This window comes from Chiloscyllium punctatum, unplaced genomic scaffold (genome assembly GCF_047496795.1).
Source record: "Chiloscyllium punctatum isolate Juve2018m unplaced genomic scaffold, sChiPun1.3 scaffold_67, whole genome shotgun sequence".
Classification (NCBI taxonomy): Eukaryota; Metazoa; Chordata; class Chondrichthyes; order Orectolobiformes; family Hemiscylliidae; genus Chiloscyllium; species Chiloscyllium punctatum.
Window position 1 is genome coordinate 1642635 of NW_027309801.1, and position 22393 is coordinate 1665027.

The following is a 22393-nucleotide window of genomic DNA, read 5'->3' on the forward strand; positions in this document are numbered from 1 at the left end:
GAGGCGTTATATTCCTGGCCGAGGGGTTTAAACAGGAAGGGGAATCCAGGGGTTATATTCAGGGCCGATGGGTTTAATCAGGAAGGGGAATCGTGGGGTTATATTCTAGTCCGAGGTGTTTAGTCAGGAAGGGGGAATCGCAATGTTATTTTCCAGTCCGAGGGGTTTAATCAGGAAGGGGAATCGAGGGGTTATATTCCAGGCTCAGGGACTTAATCAGGAAGGGGAATCGGGGGGTTATATTCCAGTCTGTGGGGTTTAATCAGGAAGGGGGAATCGAGGGGTTATATTCCTGGCAGAGGGGTTTAATCAGGAATGGGGAATCGAGGGGTTATATTCCAGGCCGATGGATTTAATCAGGAAGGGGAATCGAGGGGTTATATTCCCGGCCGAGGGGTTTAATCAGGTAGCGGAATCGAGGGGTTATATTCCAGGCTGTGCGGTTTAATCAGGACGTAAAATCCAGGGGTTATATTCCAGGCTGAGGGAGTTAATCAGGAAGGGGAATCCAGGGGTTACATTCGGGGCCGGGGGGTTTAATCAGGAAGGGGAATCGAGGGGTTATATTCCAGGCTGAGGTGTTTAATCAGGAAGCGGGAATCGGGGGGTTATATTCCAGGTTGTGGGGTTTCATCAGGAAGAGGGAATCGAGGGGTTATATTCCAGGCTGAGGGGTTTAAACAGGAAGGGGAATCCAGGGTTTATATTCCAGGCTGAGGGGTTTAATCAGGAAGGGGGAATCGAGGGGTTATATTCCTGGCAGAGGGGTTTAATCAGGAAGGGGGAATCTAGGGGTTATATTCCAGGCTGAGGGTTTTAATCAGGAAGGGGGAATCGAGGGGTTATATTCCTGGCCAAGGGGTTTAATCAGGAAGGGGAATCGAGGGGTTATATTCCAGTCCGAGGGGTTTAATCAGGAAGGGGAATCGAGGGGTTATATTCCAGGCTGAGGTGCTTAATCAGGAAGGGGGAATCGAGGGGTTATATTCCAGTCCAAGGGGTTTAATCAGGAAGGGGAATCCAAGGGTTATATTCAGGGCCGTGGGGTTTAATCAGGAAGGGGAATCGAGGGGTTATATTCCTGGCCGAGGGGTTTAATCAGGAACGGGAAATCGAGGGGTTATATTCCTTGCAGAGGGGTTTAATCAGGAAGGGGAATCGAGGGGTTATATTCCAGGCTGAGGGGTTTAATCAGGAAGGGGGAATCGAGGGGTTATATTCCTGGCCGAGGGGTTTAATCAGGAACGGGAAATCGAGGGGTTATATTCCTTGCAGAGGGGTTTAATCAGGAAGGGGAATCGAGGGGTTATATTCCAGGTTGTGGGGTTTAATCAGGAAGGGGGAATCGAGGGGTTATATTCCAGCCTGAGGGGTTTATTCAGGAAGGGGGAATCGAGGGGTTATATTCCAGGCTGAGGGGTTTAATCAGGAAGGGGGAATCGAGGGGTTATATTCCAGGCTGATGGGTTTAATCAGGAAGGGGGAATCGAGGGGCTATATTCCAGGCCGAGGGGTTTAATCAGGAAGGGGAATCGAGGGGTTATATTCCAGGTTGTGGGGTTTCATCAGGAAGAGGGAATCGAGGGGTTATATTCCAGGCTGAGGGCTTTAATCAGGAAGGGGGAATCGAGGGGTTATATTGTAGGCCGAGGGGTTTAATCAGGAAGGGGGAATCAAGGGGTTATATTCCAGGCCGATGGGTTTAATCAGGAAGGGGGAATCGAGGGGTTATATTCCAGGCTGAGGGGTTTAATCAGGAAGGGGGAATCGAGGGGTTATATTCAGGGCCGAGGGGTTTAATCAGGAAGGGGGAATCGAGGGGTTATATTCCAGGCTGAGAGGTTTAATCAGGAAGGGGAATCGAGGGGTTATATTCCAGGCTGTGGGGTTTAATCAGGAAGGGGGAATCGAGGGGTTATATTCCAGGCCGAGGGGTTTAATCAGGAAGGGGAATCGAGGGGTTATATTCCAGGCTGTGGGGTTTAATCAGGAAGGGGAATCGAGGGGTTATATTCCAGGCCGAGGGGTTTAATCAGGAAGGGGGAATCGAGGGGTTATATTCCAGGCTGAGGGGATTAATCAGGATGGGGAATCGAGGGGTTATATTCCAGGCTGAGGGGTTTAATCAGGAAGGGGGAATCGAGGGGTTATATTCCAGGCTGAGGGGTTTAATCAGAAAGGGGGAATCGAGGAGTTATATTCCAGGCTGTGGGGTTTAATCAGGAAGGGGAATCGAGGGGTTAAATTCCAGGCTCAGGGGTTTAATCAAGAAGTGGAATCGAGGGGTTATATTCCTGGCCGAAGGGTTTCATCAGGAAGGGGGAATCGAGGGGTTATATTCCAGGCTGAGGTGTTTAATCAGGAAAGGGGAATCGGGGGGTTATATTCCAGGTCGTGGGGTTTCATCAGGAAGAGGGAATCGAGGGGTTATATTCCAGGCCGAGGGGTATAATCAGGAAGGGGGAATCGAGGGGTTATATTCCAGGCCAAGGTTTTAATCAGGAAGGGGGAATCGAGGGGTTATATTCAGGGCTGAGGGGTTTAATCAGGAAGGGGAATCGAGGGGATATATTCCAGGCTGAGGGGTTTAGTCATGAAGGGGGAATCGAGGGGTTATATTCCTGGCCGAGGGGTTTAATCAGGAAGGGGAATCGAGGGTTTATATTCCAGGCTGAGGGGTTTAATCAGGAAGGGGAATCGAACGGTTATATTCCAGGCTGAGGGGTTTAATCAGGAAGGGGAATCGAGGGGTTACATTCCAGGCTGAGGGGTTTAATCAGGGAAGGGGGAATCGAGGGGTTATATTCCAGGCTGAGGTGTTTAATCAGGAAGGGGAATCGAGGGGTTATATTCCAGGCCGAGGTGTTTAATCAGGAAGGGGAATCGAGGGGTTATATTCCAGGCTGAGGGGTTTAATCAGGAAGGGGAATCGAGGGGTTATATTCCAGCCTGAGGGGTTTAATTAAGAAGGGGGAATCGAGGGGTTATATTCCAGGCCGAGGGGTTTAATCAGGAAGGGGAATCGAGGGGTTATATTCCTGGCCGAGGAGTTTAATCAGGGAGGGGAATCGAGGGGTTATATTCCTGTCTGTGGGGTTTAATCAGGAAGGGGAATCGAGGGGTTATATTCCAGGCTGAGGGGTTTACTCAGGAAGGGGAATCGAGGGGTTATATTCCTGTCTGTGGGGTTTAATCAGGAAGGGGAATCGAGGGGTGATATTCCAGGCTGAGGGGTTTAATCAGTAAGGGGAATCGAGGGGTTATATTCCAGGCTGAGGGGTTTCTTCAGGAAGGGGAATCGAGGGGTTATATTCCCGGCCGAGGGTTTTAATCAGGAAGGGGGAATCGAGGGGTTATACTCCAGGCTGAGGGGTTTAATCAGGAAGGGGAATCGAGGGGTTATATTCCAGGCTGAGGGGTTTAATCAGTAAGGGGAATCGAGGGGTTATATTTCAGGCTGAGGGGTTTCTTCAGGTAGGGGAATCGAGGGGTTATATTCCCGGCCGAGGGTTTTAATCAGGAAGGGGAATCGAGGGGTTATATTCCAGTCCGAGGCGTTTAGTCAGGAAGGGGGAATCGAAAGGCTATATTCCAGTCCGAGGGGTTTAATCAGGAAGGGGAATCGAGGGGTTATATTCCAAGCTGAGTGGTTTAATCAGGAAGGGGGAATCAAGGGGTTATATTCCAAGCTGAGCGGTTTAATCAGGAAGGGGGAATCGAGGCGTTATATTCCTGGCCGAGAGGTTTAAACAGGAAGGGGAATCCAGGGGTTATATTCAGGGCCGAGGGGTTTAATCAGGAAGGGGAATCGTGGGGTTATATTCAAGTCCGAGGTGTTTAGTCAGGAAGGGGGAATCGAAATATTATATTCCAGTCCGAGGGGTTTAATCAGGAAGGGGAATCGAGGGGTTATATTCCAGGCTGAGGGGTTTAATCAGGAAGGGGAATCGAGGGGTTATATTCCAGTCTGTGGGGTTTAATCAGGAAGGGGGAATCGAGGGGTTATATTCTAGGCCGATGGGTTTAATCAGGAATGGGGAATCGAGGGGTTATATTCCAGGCCGATGGATTTAATCAGGAAGGGGAATCGAGGGGTTATATTCCAGGCCGATGGGTTTAATCAGGAAGGGGAATCGAGGGGTTATATTCTAGGCTGAGGGGTTTAATCAGGAAGGGGAATCGAGTGGTTATATTCCAGGTTGTGGGGTTTCATCAGGAAGAGGGAATCGAGGGGTTATATTCCAGGCTGAGGGGTTTAATCAGGAAGAGGAATCGAGGGATTAAAATCCAGGCTGATGGGTTTATTCAGGAAGGGGAATCGAGGGGTTATATTCCTGTCTGTGGGGTTTAATCAGGAAGGGGAATCGAGGGGTTATATTCCTGTCTCTGGGGTTTAATCAGGAAGGGGAATCGAGGGGTTATATTCCAGTCCGAGGGGTTTAATCAGGAAGGGGAATCGAGGGCTTATATTCAGGGCCGAGGGGCTTAATCAGGAAGGGGAATCGAGGGTTAATATTCCAAGCTGAGCGGTTTAATCAGGAAGGGGGAATCGAGGCGTTATATTCCTGGCCGAGGGGTTTAAACAGGAAGGGGAATCCAGGGGTTATATTCAGGGCCGATGGGTTTAATCAGGAAGGGGAATCGTGGGGTTATATTCTAGTCCGAGGTGTTTAGTCAGGAAGGGGGAATCGCAATGTTATTTTCCAGTCCGAGGGGTTTAATCAGGAAGGGGAATCGAGGGGTTATATTCCAGGCTCAGGGACTTAATCAGGAAGGGGAATCGGGGGGTTATATTCCAGTCTGTGGGGTTTAATCAGGAAGGGGGAATCGAGGGGTTATATTCCTGGCAGAGGGGTTTAATCAGGAATGGGGAATCGAGGGGTTATATTCCAGGCCGATGGATTTAATCAGGAAGGGGAATCGAGGGGTTATATTCCCGGCCGAGGGGTTTAATCAGGTAGCGGAATCGAGGGGTTATATTCCAGGCTGTGCGGTTTAATCAGGACGTAAAATCCAGGGGTTATATTCCAGGCTGAGGGAGTTAATCAGGAAGGGGAATCCAGGGGTTACATTCGGGGCCGGGGGGTTTAATCAGGAAGGGGAATCGAGGGGTTATATTCCAGGCTGAGGTGTTTAATCAGGAAGCGGGAATCGGGGGGTTATATTCCAGGTTGTGGGGTTTCATCAGGAAGAGGGAATCGAGGGGTTATATTCCAGGCTGAGGGGTTTAAACAGGAAGGGGAATCCAGGGTTTATATTCCAGGCTGAGGGGTTTAATCAGGAAGGGGGAATCGAGGGGTTATATTCCTGGCAGAGGGGTTTAATCAGGAAGGGGGAATCTAGGGGTTATATTCCAGGCTGAGGGTTTTAATCAGGAAGGGGGAATCGAGGGGTTATATTCCTGGCCAAGGGGTTTAATCAGGAAGGGGAATCGAGGGGTTATATTCCAGTCCGAGGGGTTTAATCAGGAAGGGGAATCGAGGGGTTATATTCCAGGCTGAGGTGCTTAATCAGGAAGGGGGAATCGAGGGGTTATATTCCAGTCCAAGGGGTTTAATCAGGAAGGGGAATCCAAGGGTTATATTCAGGGCCGAGGGGTTTAATCAGGAAGGGGAATCGAGGGGTTATATTCCTGGCCGAGGGGTTTAATCAGGAACGGGAAATCGAGGGGTTATATTCCTTGCAGAGGGGTTTAATCAGGAAGGGGAATCGAGGGGTTATATTCCAGGCTGAGGGGTTTAATCAGGAAGGGGGAATCGAGGGGTTATATTCCTGGCCGAGGGGTTTAATCAGGAACGGGAAATCGAGGGGTTATATTCCTTGCAGAGGGGTTTAATCAGGAAGGGGAATCGAGGGGTTATATTCCAGGTTGTGGGGTTTAATCAGGAAGGGGGAATCGAGGGGTTATATTCCAGCCTGAGGGGTTTATTCAGGAAGGGGGAATCGAGGGGTTATATTCCAGGCTGAGGGGTTTAATCAGGAAGGGGGAATCGAGGGGTTATATTCCAGGCTGATGGGTTTAATCAGGAAGGGGGAATCGAGGGGCTATATTCCAGGCCGAGGGGTTTAATCAGGAAGGGGAATCGAGGGGTTATATTCCAGGTTGTGGGGTTTCATCAGGAAGAGGGAATCGAGGGGTTATATTCCAGGCTGAGGGCTTTAATCAGGAAGGGGGAATCGAGGGGTTATATTGTAGGCCGAGGGGTTTAATCAGGAAGGGGGAATCAAGGGGTTATATTCCAGGCCGATGGGTTTAATCAGGAAGGGGGAATCGAGGGGTTATATTCCAGGCTGAGGGGTTTAATCAGGAAGGGGGAATCGAGGGGTTATATTCAGGGCCGAGGGGTTTAATCAGGAAGGGGGAATCGAGGGGTTATATTCCAGGCTGAGAGGTTTAATCAGGAAGGGGAATCGAGGGGTTATATTCCAGGCTGTGGGGTTTAATCAGGAAGGGGGAATCGAGGGGTTATATTCCAGGCCGAGGGGTTTAATCAGGAAGGGGAATCGAGGGGTTATATTCCAGGCTGTGGGGTTTAATCAGGAAGGGGAATCGAGGGGTTATATTCCAGGCCGAGGGGTTTAATCAGGAAGGGGGAATCGAGGGGTTATATTCCAGGCTGAGGGGATTAATCAGGATGGGGAATCGAGGGGTTATATTCCAGGCTGAGGGGTTTAATCAGGAAGGGGGAATCGAGGGGTTATATTCCAGGCTGAGGGGTTTAATCAGAAAGGGGGAATCGAGGAGTTATATTCCAGGCTGTGGGGTTTAATCAGGAAGGGGAATCGAGGGGTTAAATTCCAGGCTCAGGGGTTTAATCAAGAAGTGGAATCGAGGGGTTATATTCCTGGCCGAAGGGTTTCATCAGGAAGGGGGAATCGAGGGGTTATATTCCAGGCTGAGGTGTTTAATCAGGAAAGGGGAATCGGGGGGTTATATTCCAGGTCGTGGGGTTTCATCAGGAAGAGGGAATCGAGGGGTTATATTCCAGGCCGAGGGGTATAATCAGGAAGGGGGAATCGAGGGGTTATATTCCAGGCCAAGGTTTTAATCAGGAAGGGGGAATCGAGGGGTTATATTCAGGGCTGAGGGGTTTAATCAGGAAGGGGAATCGAGGGGATATATTCCAGGCTGAGGGGTTTAGTCATGAAGGGGGAATCGAGGGGTTATATTCCTGGCCGAGGGGTTTAATCAGGAAGGGGAATCGAGGGTTTATATTCCAGGCTGAGGGGTTTAATCAGGAAGGGGAATCGAACGGTTATATTCCAGGCTGAGGGGTTTAATCAGGAAGGGGAATCGAGGGGTTACATTCCAGGCTGAGGGGTTTAATCAGGGAAGGGGGAATCGAGGGGTTATATTCCAGGCTGAGGTGTTTAATCAGGAAGGGGAATCGAGGGGTTATATTCCAGGCCGAGGTGTTTAATCAGGAAGGGGAATCGAGGGGTTATATTCCAGGCTGAGGGGTTTAATCAGGAAGGGGAATCGAGGGGTTATATTCCAGCCTGAGGGGTTTAATTAAGAAGGGGGAATCGAGGGGTTATATTCCAGGCCGAGGGGTTTAATCAGGAAGGGGAATCGAGGGGTTATATTCCTGGCCGAGGAGTTTAATCAGGGAGGGGAATCGAGGGGTTATATTCCTGTCTGTGGGGTTTAATCAGGAAGGGGAATCGAGGGGTTATATTCCAGGCTGAGGGGTTTACTCAGGAAGGGGAATCGAGGGGTTATATTCCTGTCTGTGGGGTTTAATCAGGAAGGGGAATCGAGGGGTGATATTCCAGGCTGAGGGGTTTAATCAGTAAGGGGAATCGAGGGGTTATATTCCAGGCTGAGGGGTTTCTTCAGGAAGGGGAATCGAGGGGTTATATTCCCGGCCGAGGGTTTTAATCAGGAAGGGGGAATCGAGGGGTTATACTCCAGGCTGAGGGGTTTAATCAGGAAGGGGAATCGAGGGGTTATATTCCAGGCTGAGGGGTTTAATCAGTAAGGGGAATCGAGGGGTTATATTTCAGGCTGAGGGGTTTCTTCAGGTAGGGGAATCGAGGGGTTATATTCCCGGCCGAGGGTTTTAATCAGGAAGGGGAATCGAGGGGTTATATTCCAGTCCGAGGCGTTTAGTCAGGAAGGGGGAATCGAAAGGCTATATTCCAGTCCGAGGGGTTTAATCAGGAAGGGGAATCGAGGGGTTATATTCCAGGCTGAGGTGCTTAATCAGGAAGGGGGAATCGAGGGGTTATATTCCAGGCCAAGGGGTTTAATCAGGAAGGGGAATCCAAGGGTTATATTCAGGGCCGAGGGGTTTAATCAGGAAGGGGAATCGAGGGGTTATATTCCTGGCCGAGGGGTTTAATCAGGAACGGGAAATCGAGGGGTTATATTCCTGGCAGAGGGGTTTAATCAGGAAGGAGGAATCGAGGGGTTATATTCGTGTCTGTGGGGTTTAATCAGGAAGGGGAATCGAGGGGTTATATTCCAGGCCGAGGGGTTTAATCAGGAAGGGGGAATCGAGGGGTTATATTAAGGGCCGAGGGGTTTAATCAGGAAGGGGGAATCGTGGGGCTATATTGTAGGCCGAGGGGTTTAATCTGGAAGGGGAATCGAGGGGTTATATTCCAGGCTGAGGGGTTTAATCAGGAAGGGGGTATCGAAAGGTTATATTCCAGGCCGAGGGGTTTCATCAGGAAGGGGGAATCGAGGGGTTATATTCCAGGCTGAGGGGTTTAATCAGGAAGGGGGAATCGAGGGGTTATATTCCAGGCTGAGGGGTTTAATCAGGAAGGGGAATCGAGGGGTTATATTCCAGTCCGAGGCATTTAGTCAGGAAGGGGGAATCAAAAGGTAATATTCCAGGCTGAGGGGTTAAACCAGAAATGGGGAATCCAGGGGTTATATTCCAGTCCGAGGCGTTTAGTCAGGAAGGGGGAATCGAAAGTTAATATTCCAGGCCGAGGGGTTTAATCAGGAAGGGGGAATCGAGGGGTTATATTCCAGGCCGAGGGCTTTAATCAGGAAGAGGAATCGAGGGGTTATATTCCTGTCTGTGGGGTATAATCAGGAAAGGGGAATCGAGGGGTTATATTCCTGCCTGTGGTGTTTAATCAGGAAGGGGAATCGAGGGGTTATATTCCAGGCTGATCAGTTTAATCAGGAAGGGGAATCGAGGGGCTATTTTCCAGGCTGAGGGGTTTAATCAGGAAGGGGAATCAAGGGGTTATATTCCTGTCTGTGGGGTATAATCAGGAAAGGGGAATCGAGGGGTTATATTCAGGGCCGAGGGGTTAAACCAGGAGGGGGGAATCGAGGGGGTATATTCAAGGCTGAGGGGTTTAATCAGGAAGGGGAATCGAGGGCTTATATTCAGGGCCGAGGGGTTTAATCAGGAAGGGGAATCGAGGGGTAATATACCAGGCCGAGGGGTTTAATCAGGAAGGGGAATCGAGGGGTTATATTCCAAGCTGAGTGGTTTAATCAGGAAGGGGGAATCGAGGGGTTATATTCCAAGCTGAGCGGTTTAATCAGGAAGGGGGAATCGAGGCGTTATATTCCTGGCCGAGGGGTTAAAACAGGAAGGGGAATCCAGGGGTTATATTCAGGGCCGAGGGGTTTAATCAGGAAGGGGAATCGTGGGGTTATATTCAAGTCCGAGGTGTTTAGTCAGGAAGGGGGAATCGAAATGTTATATTCCAGTCCGAGGGGTTTAATCAGGAAGGGGAATCGAGGGGTTATATTCCAGGCTGAGGGGTTTAATCAGGAAGGGGAATCGAGGGGTTATATTCCAGTCTGTGGGGTTTAATCAGGAAGGGGGAATCGAGGGGTTATATTCTAGGCCGATGGGTTTAATCAGGAATGGGGAATCGAGGGGTTATATTCCAGGCCGATGGATTTAATCAGGAAGGGGAATCGAGGGGTTATATTCCAGGCCGAGGGGTTTAATCAGGAAGGGGAATCGAGGGGTTATATTCTAGGCTGAGGGGTTTAATCAGGAAGGGGAATCGAGGGGTTATATTCCAGGTTGTGGGGTTTCATCAGGAAGAGGGAATCGAGGGGTTATATTCCAGGGCTGAGGGGTTTAATCAGGAAGAGGAATCGAGGGATTAAAATCCAGGCTGATGGGTTTATTCAGGAAGGGGAATCGAGGGGTTATATTCCTGTCTGTGGGGTTTAATCAGGAAGGGGAATCGAGGGGTTATATTCCTGTCTCTGGGGTTTAATCGGGAAGGGGAATCGAGGGGTTATATTCCAGTCCGAGGGGTTTAATCAGGAAGGGGAATCGAGGGCTTATATTCAGGGCCGAGGGGTTTAATCAGGAAGGGGAATCGAGGGGTAATATACCAGGCCGAGGGGTTTAATCAGGGAGGGGAATCGAGGGGTTATATTCCAGGCTGAGCGGTTTAATCAGGAAGGGGAATCGAGGGGTTATATTCCAGGCTGAGCGGTTTAATCAGGAAGGGGAATCGAGGGGTTATATTCCAGGCCGAGGGGTTTAAACAGGAAGGGGAATCCAGGGGTTATATTCAGGGCCGAGGGGTTTAATCAGGAAGGGGAATCGTGGGGTTATATTCTAGTCCGAGGTGTTTAGTCAGGAAGGGGGAATCGAAATGTTATATTCCAGTCCGAGGGGTTTAATCAGAAAGGGGAATCGAGGGGTTATATTCCAGGCTCAGGGACTTAATCAGGAAGGGGAATCGGGGGGTTATATTCCAGTCTGTGGGGTTTAATCAGGAAGGGGGAATCGAGGGGTTATATTCCAGGCCGATGGGTTTAATCAGGAATGGGGAATCGAGGGGTTATATTCCAGGCCGATGGATTTAATCAGGAAGGGGAATCAAGGGGTTATATTCCAGGCTGAGGGGTTTAATCAGGAAGGGGAATCGAGGGGTTATATTCCAGGCCGAGTGGTTTAATCAGGAAGGGGAATCGAGGGGTTATATTCCTTTCTGTGGGGTTTAATCAGGAAGGGGGAATCGAGGGGTTATATTCCAGGCCGATGGGTTTAATCAGGAATGGGGAATCGAGGGGTTATATTCCTGGCAGAGGGGTTTAATCAGGAAGGGGGAATCGAGGGGCTATATTCCTGTCTGTGGGGTTTAATCAGGAAGGGGGAATCGAGGGGTTATATTCCAGGCCGAGGGGTTTAATCAGGAAGTGGAATCGAGGGGTTATATTCCAGGCTGATCAGTTTAATCAGGAAGGGGAATCGAGGGGCTATATTCCAGGCTGAGGGGTTTAATCAGGAAGGGGAATCAAGGGGTTATATTCCTGTCTATGGGGTATAATCAGGAAAGGGGAATCGAGGGGTTATATTCCTGCCTGTGGGGTTTAATCAGGAAGGGGAATCGAGGGGTTATATTCAGGGCCGAGGGGTTAAACCAGGAAGGGGGAATCGAGGGGGTATATTCAAGGCCGAGGGGTTCAATCTGGAAGGGGAATCGAGGGGTTATATTCCAGGCTGAGGGGTTCAATCTGGAAGGGGAATCGAGGGGTTATATTCCAGGCCGAGGGGTTTAATCAGGAAGGGGAATCGAGGGGTTATATTCCAGGCTGAGGGGTTTAATCAGGAAGGGGGAATCGAGGGGTTATATTCCAGGCTGAGGGGTTCAATCTGGAAGGGGAATCGAGGGGTTATATTCCAGGCCGAGGGGTTTAATCAGGAAGGGGAATCGAGGGGTTATATTCCAGGCTGAGGGGTTCAATCTGGAAGGGGAATCGAGGGGTTATATTCCAGGCCGAGGGGTTTAATCAGGAAGGGGAATCGAGGGGTTATATTCCTGTCTGTGGGGTTTAATCAGGAAGGGGGAATCAAGGGGTTATATTCCAGGCAGTGGGGTTTCATCAGGAAGGGGAATCGACGGGTTATATTCCAGGCTGAGGGGTTCAATCAGGAAGGGGAATTGCGGGGTTATATTCCATACCGTGGGGTTTAATCACGACGGGGGAATCAAGGGGTTATATTCCCGGCCGAGGGGTTTAATCAGGTAGGGGAATCGAGGGGTTAAAATACCAGACTGTGGGGTTTAATCGGGACGTAGAATCCAGGCGTTATATTCCAGGCTGAGGGGTTTAATCAGGAAGGGGAATCCAGGGGTTACATTCGGGGCCGGGGGGTTTAATCAGGAAGGGGGAATCGGGGGGTTATATTCCAGGTTGTGGGGTTTCATCAGGAAGAGGGAATCGAGGGGTTATTATCCAGGCTGAGGGGTTGAATCAGGAAGAGGAATTGAGGAGTTATATTCCAGGCTGAGGGGTTTAATCAGGAAGGGGGAATCGAGGGGATATATTCCAGGCTGATTGGTTTAATCAGGAAGGGGGAATCTAGGGGTTATATTCCAGGCTGAGGGTTTTAATCAGGAAGGGGGAATCGAGGGGTTATATTCCTGGCCGAGGGGTTTAATCAGGAAGGGGAATCGAGGGGTTATATTCCAGTCCGAGGGGTTTAATCAGGAAGGGGAATCGAGGGGTTATATTCCAGGCTGAGGTGCTTAATCAGGAAGGGGGAATCGAGGGGTTATATTCCAGTCCAAGGGGTTTAATCAGGAAGGGGAATCCAAGGGTTATATTCAGGGCCGAGGGGTTTAATCAGGAAGGGGAATCGAGGGGTTATATTCCTGGCCGAGGGGTTTAATCAGGAACGGGAAATCGAGGGGTTATATTCCTTGCAGAGGGGTTTAATCAGGAAGGGGAATCGAGGGGTTATATTCCAGGCTGAGGGGTTTATTCAGGAAGGGGGAATCGTGGGGTTATATTCCAGGCTGAAGGGTTTAATCAGGAAGGGGGAATCGAGGGGTTATATTCCAGCCTGAGGGGTTTATTCAGGAAGGGGGAATCGTGGGGTTATATTCCAGGCTGAAGGGTTTAATCAGGAAGGGGGAATCGAGGGGTTATATTCCAGGCTGATGGGTTTAATCAGGAAGGGGGAATCGAGGGGCTATATTCCAGGCCGAGGGGTTTAATCAGGAAGGGGAATCGAGGGGTTATATTCCAGGTTGTGGGGTTTCATCAGGAAGAGGGAATCGAGGGGTTATATTCCAGGCTGAGGGCTTTAATCAGGAAGGGGGAATCGAGGGGTTATATTGTAGGCCGAGGGGTTTAATCAGGAAGGGGGAATCGAGGGGTTATATTCCAGGCCGATGGGTTTAATCAGGAAGGGGGAATCGAGGGGTTATATTCCAGGCTGAGGGGTTTAATCAGGAAGGGGGAATCGAGGGGTTATATTCAGGGCCGAGGGGTTTAATCAGTAAGGGGGAATCGAGGGGTTATATTCCAGGCCGAGGGGTTTAATCAGGAAGGGGAATCGAGGGGTTATATTCCAGGCTGTGGGGTTTAATCAGGAAGGGGGAATCGAGGGGTTATATTCCAGGCCGAGGGGTTTAATCAGGAAGGGGGAATCGAGGGGTTATATTCCAGGCTGAGGGGTTTAATCAGGAAGGGAGAATCGAGGGGTTATATTCCAGGCTGAGGGGTTTAATCAGGAAGGGGAATCGAGGGGTTATATTCCAGGCTGAGGGGATTAATCAGGATGGGGAATCGAGGGGTTATATTCCAGGCCGAGGGGTTTAATCAGGAAGGGGGAATCGAGGGGTTATATTCCAGGCTGAGGGGATTAATCAGGATGGGGAATCGAGGGGTTATATTCCAGGCCGAGGGGTTTAATCAGGAAGGGGGAATCGAGGGGTTATATTCCAGGCTGAGGGGTTTAATCAGAAAGGGGGAATCGAGGGGTTATATTCCAGGCTGTGGGGTTGAATCAGGAAGGGGAATCGAGGGGTTAAATTCCAGGCTCAGGGGTTTAATCAAGAAGTGGAATCGAGGGGTTATATTCCTGGCCGAAGGGTTTAATCAGGAAGGGGGAATCGAGGGGTTATATTCCAGGCTGAGGTGTTTAATCAGGAAAGTGGAATCGGGGGGTTATATTCCAGGTTGTGGGGTTTCATCAGGAAGAGGGAATCGAGGGGTTATATTCCAGGCCGAGGGGTATAATCAGGAAGGGGGAATCGAGGGGTTATATTCCAGGCCAAGGGTTTTAATCAGGAAGGGGGAATCGAGGGGTTATATTCAGGGCCGAGGGGTTTAATCAGGAAGGGGAATCGAGGGGTTATATTCTAGGCTGAGGGGTTTAATCATGAAGGGGGAATCGAGGGGTTATATTCCTGGCCGAGGGGTTTAATCAGGAAGGGGAATCGAGGGTTTATATTCCAGGCTGAGGGGTTTAATCAGGAAGGGGAATCGAACGGTTATATTCCAGGCTGAGGGGTTTAATCAGGAAGGGGAATCGAGGGGTTACATTCCAGGCTGAGGGGTTTAATCAGGGAAGGGGGAATCGAGGGGTTATATTCCAGGCTGAGGGGTTTAATCAGAAAGGGGAATCGAGGGGTTATATTCCAGGCCGAGGTGTTTAATCAGGAAGGGGAATCGAGGGGTTATATTCCAGGCTGAGGGGTTTAATCAGGAAGGGGAATCGAGGGGTTATATTCCAGGCTGAGGGGTTTAATCAGGAAGGGGAATCGAGGGGTTATATTCCTGTCTGTGGGGTTTAATCAGGAAGGGGAATCGAGGGGTTATATTCCAGGCTGAGGGGTTTAATCAGTAAGGGGAATCGAGGGGTTATATTCCAGGCTGAGGGGTTTCTTCAGGAAGGGGAATCGAGGGGTTATATTCCCGGCCGAGGGTTTTAATCAGGAAGGGGGAATCGAGGGGTTATATTCCAGGCTGAGGGGTTTAATCAGGAAGGGGAATCGAGGGGTTATATTCCAGGCTGAGGTGTTTAATCAGTAAGGGGAATCGAGGGGTTATATTTCAGGCTGAGGGGTTTCTTCAGGTAGGGGAATCGAGGGGTTATATTCCCGGCTGAGGGTTTTAATCAGGAAGGGGGAATCGAGGGGTTATATTCCTGGCCGAGGGGTTTAATCAGGAAGGGGAATCGAGGGGTTATATTCCAGTCCGAGGCGTTTAGTCAGGAAGGGGGAATCGAAAGGCTATATTCCAGTCCGAGGGGTTTAATCAGGAAGGGGAATCGAGGGGTTATATTCCAGGCTGAGGTGCTTAATCAGGAAGGGGGAATCGAGGGGTTATATTCCAGGCCAAGGGGTTTAATCAGGAAGGGGAATCCAAGGGTTATATTCAGGGCCGAGGGGTTTAATCAGGAAGGGGAATCGAGGGGTTATATTCCTGGCCGAGGGGTTTAATCAGGAACGGGAAATCGAGGGGTTATATTCCTGGCAGAGGGGTTTAATCAGGAAGGAGGAATCGAAGGGTTTTATTCGTGTCTGTGGGGTTTACTCAGGAAGGGGAATCGAGGGGTTATATTCCAGGCCGAGGGGTTTAATCAGGAAGGGGGAATCGAGGGGTTATATTAAGGGCCGAGGGGTTTAATCAGGAAGGGGGAATCGTGGGGCTATATTGTAGGCCGAGGGGTTTAATCTGGAAGTGGAATCGAGGGGTTATATTCCAGGCTGAGGGGTTTAATCAGGAAGGGGGTATCGAAAGGTTATATTCCAGGCCGAGGGGTTTCATCAGGAAGGGGGAATCGAGGGGTTATATTCCAGGCTGAGGGGTTTAATCAGGAAGGGGAATCGAGGGGTTATATTCCAGTCCGAGGCATTTAGTCAGGAAGGGGGAATCAAAAGGTAATATTCCAGGCTGAGGGGTTAAACCAGAAATGGGGAATCCAGGGGTTATATTCCAGTCCGAGGCGTTTAGTCAGGAAGGGGGAATCGAAAGTTAATATTCCAGGCCGAGGGGTTTAATCAGGAAGGGGGAATCGAGGGGTTATATTCCAGGCCGAGGGCTTTAATCAGGAAGAGGAATCGAGGGGTTATATTCCTGTCTGTGGGGTATAATCAGGAAAGGGGAATCGAGGGGTTATATTCCTGCCTGTGGGGTTTAATCAGGAAGGGGAATTGAGGGGTTATATTCAGGGCCGAGGGGTTTAACCAGGAAGGGGGAATCGAGGGGGTATATTCAAGGCTGAGGGGTTTAATCAGGAAGGGGAATCGAGGGCTTATATTCAGGGCCGAGGGGTTTAATCAGGAAGGGGAATCGAGGGGTAATATACCAGGCCGAGGGGTTTAATCAGGAAGGGGAATCGAGGGGTTATATTCCAGGCTGAGCGGTTTAATCAGGAAGGGGAATCGAGGGGTTATATTCCAGGCTGAGCGGTTTAATCAGGAAGGGGAATCGAGGGGTTATATTCCAGGCCGATGGGTTTAATCAGGAAGGGGAATCGAGGGTTTATATTCCAAGCTGAGCGGTTTAATCAGGAAGGGGGACTCGAGGCGTTATATTCCTGGCCGAGGGGTTTAAACAGGAAGGGGAATCCAGGGGTTATATTCAGGGCCGAGGGGTTTAATCAGGAAGGGGAATTGTGGGGTTATATTCTAGTCCGAGGTGTTTAGTCAGGAAGGGGGAATCGAAATGTTATATTCCAGTCCGAGGGGTTTAATCAGGAAGGGGAATCGGGTGGTTATATTCCAGTCTGTGGGGTTTAATCAGGAAGGGGAATCGAGGGGTTATATTCCAGGCCGAGGGGTTTAATCAGGAAGGGGAATCGAGGGGTTATATTCCAGGCCGATGGATTTAATCAGGAAGGGGAATCGAGGGGTTATATTCCAGGCCGTGGGGTTTAATCAGGAAGGGGGAATCGAGGGGTTATATTCCAGGGCGAGGGGTTTAATCAGGAAGGGGAATCGAGGGGTTATATTCCAGGCTGAGGGGTTTAATCAGGAAGGGGAATCGAGGGGTTATATTCCAGGCCGAGTGGTTTAATCAGGAAGGGGAATCCAGGGGTTATATTCCAGGCCGAAGGGTTTAATCAGGAATGGGGAATCGAGGGGTTATATTCCTGGCAGAGGGGTTTAATCAGGAAGGGGGAATCGAGGGGTTATATTCCAGGCCGAGGGGTTTAATCAGGAAGTGGAATCGAGGGGTTATATTCCAGGCTGATCAGTTTAATCAGGAAGGGGAATCGAGGGGCTATATTCCAGGCTGAGGGGTTTAATCAGGAAGGGGAATCAAGGGGTTATATTCCTGACTGTGGGGTATAATCAGGAAAGGGGAATCGAGGGGTTATATTCCTGCCTGTGGGGTTTAATCAGGAAGGGGAATCGAGGGGTTATATTCAGGGCCGAGGGGTTAAACCAGGAAGGGGGAATCGAGGGGGTATATTCAAGGCTGAGGGGTTTAATCAGGAAGGGGAATCGCGGGCTTATATTCAGGGCCGAGGGGTTTAATCAGGAAGGGGAATCGAGGGGTAATATACCAGGCCGAGGGGTTTAATCAGGAAGGGGAATCGAGGGGTTATATTCCTGCCTGTGGGGTTTAATCAGGAAGGGGAATCGAGGGGTTATATTCAGGGCCGACGGGTTAAACCAGGAAGCGGGAATCGAGGGGGTATATTCAAGGCTGAGGGGTTTAATCAGGAAGGGGAATCGAGGGCTTATATTCAGGGCCGAGGGGTTTAATCAGGAAGGGGAATCGAGGGGTAATATACCAGGCCGAGGGGTTTAATCAGGAAGGGGAATCGAGGGGTTATATTCCAAGCTGAGTGGTTTAATCAGGAAGGGGGAATCAAGGGGTTATATTCCAAGCTGAGCGGTTTAATCAGGAAGGGGGATTCGAGGCGTTATATTCCTGGCCGAGGGGTTTAAACAGGAAGGGGAATCCAGGGGTTATATTCAGGGCCGAGGGGTTTAATCAGGAAGGGGAATCGTGGGGTTATATTCAAGTCCGAGGTGTTTAGTCAGGAAGGGGGAATCGAAATATTATATTCCAGTCCGAGGGGTTTAATCAGGAAGGGGAACCGAGGGGTTATATTCCAGGCTGAGGGGTTTAATCAGGAAGGGGAATCGAGGGGTTATATTCCAGTCTGTGGGGTTTAATCAGGAAGGGGGAATCGAGGGGTTATATTCTAGGCCGATGGGTTTAATCAGGAATGGGGAATCGAGGGGTTATATTCCAGGCCGATGGATTTAATCAGGAAGGGGAATCGAGGGGTTATATTCCAGGCCGATGGGTTTAATCAGGAAGGGGAATCGAGGGGTTATATTCTAGGCTGAGGGGTTTAATCAGGAAGGGGAATCGAGTGGTTATATTCCAGGTTGTGGGGTTTCATCAGGAAGAGGGAATCGAGGGGTTATATTCCAGGCTGAGGGGTTTAATCAGGAAGAGGAATCGAGGGATTAAAATCCAGGCTGATGGGTTTATTCAGGAAGGGGAATCGAGGGGTTATATTCCTGTCTGTGGGGTTTAATCAGGAAGGGGAATCGAGGGGTTATATTCCTGTCTCTGGGGTTTAATCAGGAAGGGGAATCGAGGGGTTATATTCCAGTCCGAGGGGTTTAATCAGGAAGGGGAATCGAGGGCTTATATTCAGGGCCGAGGGGCTTAATCAGGAAGGGGAATCGAGGGGTAATATACCAGGCCGAGGGGTTTAATCAGGAAGGGGAATCGAGGGGTTATATTCCAGGCTGAGGGGTTTCTTCAGGAAGGGGAATCGAGGGGTTATATTCCCGGCCGAGGGTTTTAATCAGGAAGGGGGAATCGAGGGGTTATATTCCAGGCTGAGGGGTTTAATCAGGAAGGGGAATCGAGGGGTTATATTCCAGGCTGAGGTGTTTAATCAGTAAGGGGAATCGAGGGGTTATATTTCAGGCTGAGGGGTTTCTTCAGGTAGGGGAATCGAGGGGTTATATTCCCGGCTGAGGGTTTTAATCAGGAAGGGGGAATCGAGGGGTTATATTCCTGGCCGAGGGGTTTAATCAGGAAGGGGAATCGAGGGGTTATATTCCAGTCCGAGGCGTTTAGTCAGGAAGGGGAATCGAGGGGTTATATTCCAGGCTGAGGTGCTTAATCAGGAAGGGGGAATCGAGGGGTTATATTCCAGGCCAAGGGGTTTAATCAGGAAGGGGAATCCAAGGGTTATATTCAGGGCCGAGGGGTTTAATCAGGAAGGGGAATCGAGGGGTTATATTCCTGGCCGAGGGGTTTAATCAGGAACGGGAAATCGAGGGGTTATATTCCTGGCAGAGGGGTTTAATCAGGAAGGAGGAATCGAAGGGTTATATTCGTGTCTGTGGGGTTTAATCAGGAAGGGGAATCGAGGGGTTATATTCCAGGCCGAGGGGTTTAATCAGGAAGGGGGAATCGAGGGGTTATATTAAGGGCCGAGGGGTTTAATCAGGAAGGGGGAATCGTGGGGCTATATTGTAGGCCGAGGGGTTTAATCTGGAAGTGGAATCGAGGGGTTATATTCCAGGCTGAGGGGTTTAATCAGGAAGGGGGTATCGAAAGGTTATATTCCAGGCCGAGGGGTTTCATCAGGAAGGGGGAATCGAGGGGTTATATTCCAGGCTGACGGGTTTAATCAGGAAGGGGGAATCGAGGGGTTATATTCCAGGCTGAGGGGTTTAATCAGGAAGGGGAATCGAGGGGTTATATTCCAGTCCGAGGCATTTAGTCAGGAAGGGGGAATCAAAAGGTAATATTCCAGGCTGAGGGGTTAAACCAGAAATGGGGAATCCAGGGGTTATATTCCAGTCCGAGGCGTTTAGTCAGGAAGGGGGAATCGAAAGTTAATATTCCAGGCCGAGGGGTTTAATCAGGAAGGGGGAATCGAGGGGTTATATTCCAGGCCGAGGGCTTTAATCAGGAAGAGGAATCGAGGGGTTATATTCCTGTCTGTGGGGTATAATCAGGAAAGGGGAATCGAGGGGTTATATTCCTGCCTGTGGGGTTTAATCAGGAAGGGGAATTGAGGGGTTATATTCAGGGCCGAGGGGTTTAACCAGGAAGGGGGAATCGAGGGGGTATATTCAAGGCTGAGGGGTTTAATCAGGAAGGGGAATCGAGGGCTTATATTCAGGGCCGAGGGGTTTAATCAGGAAGGGGAATCGAGGGGTAATATACCAGGCCGAGGGGTTTAATCAGGAAGGGGAATCGAGGGGTTATATTCCAGGCTGAGCGGTTTAATCAGGAAGGGGAATCGAGGGGTTATATTCCAGGCTGAGCGGTTTAATAGGAAGGGGAATCGAGGGGTTATATTCCAGGCCGATGGGTTTAATCAGGAAGGGGGAATCGAGGGTTTATATTCCAAGCTGAGCGGTTTAATCAGGAAGGGGGAATCGAGGCGTTATATTCCTGGCCGAGGGGTTTAAACAGGAAGGGGAATCCAGGGGTTATATTCAGGGCCGAGGGGTTTAATCAGGAAGGGGAATCGTGGGGTTATATTCTAGTCCGAGGTGTTTAGTCAGGAAGGGGGAATCGAAATGTTATATTCCAGTCCGAGGGGTTTAATCAGGAAGGGGAATCGGGTGGTTATATTCCAGTCTGTGGGGTTTAATCAGGAAGGGGAATCGAGGGGTTATATTCCAGGCCGAGGGGTTTAATAAGGAAGGGGAATCGAGGGGTTATATTCCAGGCCGATGGATTTAATCAGGAAGGGGAATCGAGGGGTTATATTCCAGGCCGAGGGGTTTAATCAGGAAGGGGAATCGAGGGGTTATATTCCAGGCCGAGGGGTTTAATCAGGAAGGGGGAATCGAGGGGTTATATTCCAGGGCGAGGGGTTTAATCAGGAAGGGGAATCGAGGGGTTATATTCCAGGCTGAGGGGTTTAATCAGGAAGGGGAATCGAGGGGTTATATTCCTGGCCGAGTGGTTTAATCAGGAAGGGGAATCCAGGGGTTATATTCCAGGCCGAAGGGTTTAATCAGGAATGGGGAATCGAGGGGTTATATTCCTGGCAGAGGGGTTTAATCAGGAAGGGGGAATCGAGGAGTTATATTCCAGGCCGAGGGGTTTAATCAGGAAGTGGAATCGAGGGGTTATATTCCAGGCTGATCAGTTTAATCAGGAAGGGGAATCGAGGGGCTATATTCCAGGCTGAGGGGTTTAATCAGGAAGGGGAATCAAGGGGTTATATTCCTGTCTGTGGGGTATAATCAGGAAAGGGGAATCGAGGGGTTATATTCCTGCCTGTGGGGTTTAATCAGGAAGGGGAATCGAGGGGTTATATTCAGGGCCGAGGGGTTAAACCAGGAAGGGGGAATCGAGGGGGTATATTCAAGGCTGAGGGGTTTAATCAGGAAGGGGAATCGAGGGCTTATATTCAGGGCCGAGGGGTTTAATCAGGAAGGGGAATCGAGGGGTAATATACCAGGCCGAGGGGTTTAATCAGGAAGGGGTATCGAGGGGTTATATTCCAAGCTGAGTGGTTTAATCAGGAAGGGGGAATCAAGGGGTTATATTCCAAGCTGAGCGGTTTAATCAGGAAGGGGGAATCGAGGCGTTATATTCCTGGCCGAGGGGTTTAAACAGGAAGGGGAATCCAGGGGTTATATTCAGGGCCGATGGGTTTAATCAGGAAGGGGAATCGTGGGGTTATATTCAAGTCCGAGGTGTTTAGTCAGGAAGGGGGAATCGAAATATTATATTCCAGTCCGAGGGGTTTAATCAGGAAGGGGAATCGAGGGGTTATATTCCAGGCTGAGGGGTTTAATCAGGAAGGGGAATCGAGGGGTTATATTCCAGTCTGTGGGGTTTAATCAGGAAGGGGGAATCGAGGGGTTATATTCTAGGCCGATGGGTTTAATCAGGAATGGGGAATCGAGGGGTTATATTCCAGGCCGATGGATTTAATCAGGAAGGGGAATCGAGGGGTTATATTCCAGGCCGATGGGTTTAATCAGGAAGGGGAATCGAGGGGTTATATTCTAGGCTGAGGGGTTTAATCAGGAAGGGGAATCGAGTGGTTATATTCCAGGTTGTGGGGTTTCATCAGGAAGAGGGAATCGAGGGGTTATATTCCTGTCTCTGGGGTTTAATCAGGAAGGGGAATCGAGGGGTTATATTCCTGTCTCTGGGGTTTAATCAGGAAGGGGAATCGAGGGGTTATATTCCAGTCCGAGGGGTTTAATCAGGAAGGGGAATCGAGGGCTTATATTCAGGGCCGAGGGGCTTAATCAGGAAGGGGAATCGAGGGTTAATATTCCAAGCTGAGCGGTTTAATCAGGAAGGGGGAATCGAGGCGTTATATTCCTGGCCGAGGGGTTTAAACAGGAAGGGGAATCCAGGGGTTATATTCAGGGCCGATGGGTTTAATCAGGAAGGGGAATCGTGGGGTTATATTCTAGTCCGAGGTGTTTAGTCAGGAAGGGGGAATCGCAATGTTATTTTCCAGTCCGAGGGGTTTAATCAGGAAGGGGAATCGAGGGGTTATATTCCAGGCTCAGGGACTTAATCAGGAAGGGGAATCGGGGGGTTATATTCCAGTCTGTGGGGTTTAATCAGGAAGGGGGAATCGAGGGGTTATATTCCTGGCAGAGGGGTTTAATCAGGAATGGGGAATCGAGGGGTTATATTCCAGGCCGATGGATTTAATCAGGAAGGGGAATCGAGGGGTTATAT